This window comes from Carassius gibelio, chromosome A4 (genome assembly GCF_023724105.1).
Source record: "Carassius gibelio isolate Cgi1373 ecotype wild population from Czech Republic chromosome A4, carGib1.2-hapl.c, whole genome shotgun sequence".
NCBI lineage: Eukaryota > Metazoa > Chordata > Actinopteri > Cypriniformes > Cyprinidae > Carassius > Carassius gibelio.
The window spans coordinates 36,012,804-36,015,303 of record NC_068374.1 but is presented as its reverse complement, the minus strand read 5'-3'; the positions used below and the strand labels follow the sequence as shown (position 1 = coordinate 36,015,303).

At 39.7% G+C, this 2,500-nt stretch overlaps 1 protein-coding gene across 4 annotated transcripts in view; it reads left to right on the top strand.

Moving 5' to 3' along the window:
• The window catches only part of LOC127979922 (protein PHTF2-like), a 15,058-nt gene extending 14,314 nt beyond the window's left edge, over positions 1 to 744 (top strand). For all 4 annotated transcript variants that reach the window (XM_052585409.1, XM_052585408.1, XM_052585407.1 and 1 more), the window contains one exon: positions 1 to 744. This exon is cut by the window's left edge and continues 204 nt beyond it. The gene's annotated coding sequence lies outside the window, so the exon portion shown is untranslated.
• Positions 745 to 2,500: the final 1,756 nt, after the last annotated feature.

The following is a 2,500-nucleotide window of genomic DNA, read 5'->3' as shown; positions in this document are numbered from 1 at the left end:
TTATTTTAGCTCCTGATGTGACGTTCTCATAGGAAAGATGATCAGTGCAGTCTGATCTGAGTTACTGAAACCAACAGAAAAGGCCCATCATGACACACACACACACACACACACACACACACACAACTGAAACTGAGTTTCATCTGATGGGCTGCAGTTTTTCAGCTTTGTTTTTATTTTCAGCAATAAGTGTCAGTGAGTTCAGATGAACATTGATTCAGGAGCTTCCCGTGTCGTCTGTGACCAACACACACTCGGTCAGTCTGTAAACACGTGTGTGTGTGTGTGTGTGTGTGTGTGTCAGCTATGAAAGCTTCGAAATGTGCACTTTAAAGCAGAAAATGTTACAGAGTCAATGGTTCAGTCCTTCTTGTGTCTTGTACGTGACACGAGACCGACGGCGTAACGACCAAAGTGTTTTTCTTTTTCCTTCGTATTCTTTTTTTGCTGGAGATGAATGTATTCGACTCTCTGTAAAGGAGACTGACAGTTACCTTTTGTTGTTGTGATGCTGTTTTAAGTTTGATTCATATAGATTCATATTTCTGTTCATGGAGGGAAAATGTTCTGTTATAAAGAAACACTATTTAAAGAAATGGAGAAACTGAACGTCTTGTTCACTTCAGAGAGAATCTTGTGTTTCTGGATGTTTCTCAGATGAAGGTACGGCCAGCTTCACCAGAATCTTGTGCTGGTCAAACTTATATTTCAACACACTGTACAAAATAAATCTCATGAAAAGTGTTTGCAGCACTAACTTCTTGACCTTATCAGGTGCATCAGCCCTTTGACCTATGACCTTTGACCTAACCAGGTGTGTGCAGTGATCCGGATGAACGGCTAGTGCACTAAAATACAGTATTGTTCAAAATAATAGCAGTACAATGTGACTAACCAGAATAATCAAGGTTTTTCGTATATTTTTTTATTGCTACGTGGCAAACAAGTTACCAGTAGGTTCAGTAGATTCTCAGAAAACAAATGAGACCCAGCATTCATGATATGCACGCTCTTAAGGCTGTGCAATTGGGCAATTAGTTGAATTAGTTGAAAGGGGTGTGTTCAAAAAAATAGCAGTGTGGCATTCAATCACTGAGGTCATCAATTTTGTGAAGAAACAGGTGTGAATCAAGTGGCCCCTATTTAAGGATGAAGCCAACACTTGTTGAACATGCATTTGAAAGCTGAGGAAAATGGGTCGTTCAAGACATTGTTCAGAAGAACAGCGTACTTGGATTAAAAAGTTGATTAGAGAGGGGAAAACCTATAAAGAGGAGCAAAAAATGATAGGCTGTTCAGCTAAAATGATCTCCAATGCCTTAAAATGGAGAGCAAAACCAGAGAGACGTGGAAGAAAACGGAAGACAACCATCAAAATGGATAGAAGAATAACCAGAATGGCAAAGGCTCAGCCAATGATCACCTCCAGGATGATCAAAGACAGTCTGGAGTTACCTGTAAGTACTGTGACAGTTAGAAGACGTCTGTGTGAAGCTAATCTATTTTCAAGAATCCCCCGCAAAGTCCCTCTGTTAAAAAAAGGCATGTGCAGAAGAGGTTACAATTTGCCAAAGAACACATCAACTGGCCTAAAGAGAAATGGAGGAACATTTTGTGGACTGATGAGAGTAAAATTGTTCTTTTTGGGTCCAAGGGCCACAGGCAGTTTGTGAGACGACCCCCAAACTCTGAATTCAAGCCACAGTACACAGTGAAGACAGTGAAGCATGGAGGTGCAAGCATCATGATATGGGCATGTTTCTCCTACTATGGTGTTGGGCCTATTTATCGCATACCAGGGATCATGGATCAGTTTGCATATGTTAAAATACTTGAAGAGGTCATGTTGCCCTATGCTGAAGAGGACATGCCCTTGAAATGGTTGTTTCAACAAGACAATGACCCAAAACACACTAGTAAACGGGCAAAGTCTTGGTTCCAAACCAACAAAATTAATGTTATGGAGTGGCCAGCCCAATCTCCAGACCTTAATCCAATTGAGAACTTGTGGGGTGATATCAAAAATGCTGTTTCTGAAGCAAAACCAAGAAATGTGAATGAATTGTGGAATGTTGTTAAAGAATCATGGAGTGGAATAACAGCTGAGAGGTGCCACAAGTTGGTTGACTCCATGCCACACAGATCTCAAGCAGTTTTAAAAAACTGTGGTCATACAACTAAATATTAGTTTAGTGATTCACAGGATTGCTAAATCCCAGAAAAAAAAAAGTTTGTACAAAATAGTTTTGAGTTTGTACAGTCAAAGGTAGACACTGCTATTTTTTTGAACACACCCCTTTCAACTAATTGCCCAATTGCACAGCCTTAAGAGCGTGCATATCATGAATGCTGGGTCTTGTTTGTTTTCTGAGAATCTACTGAACCTACTGGTAACTTGTTTGCCACGTAGCAATAAAAAATATACTAAAAACCTTGATTATTCTGGTTAGTCACATTGTACTGCTATTATTTTGAACAATACTGTAACTGATGTCAAATA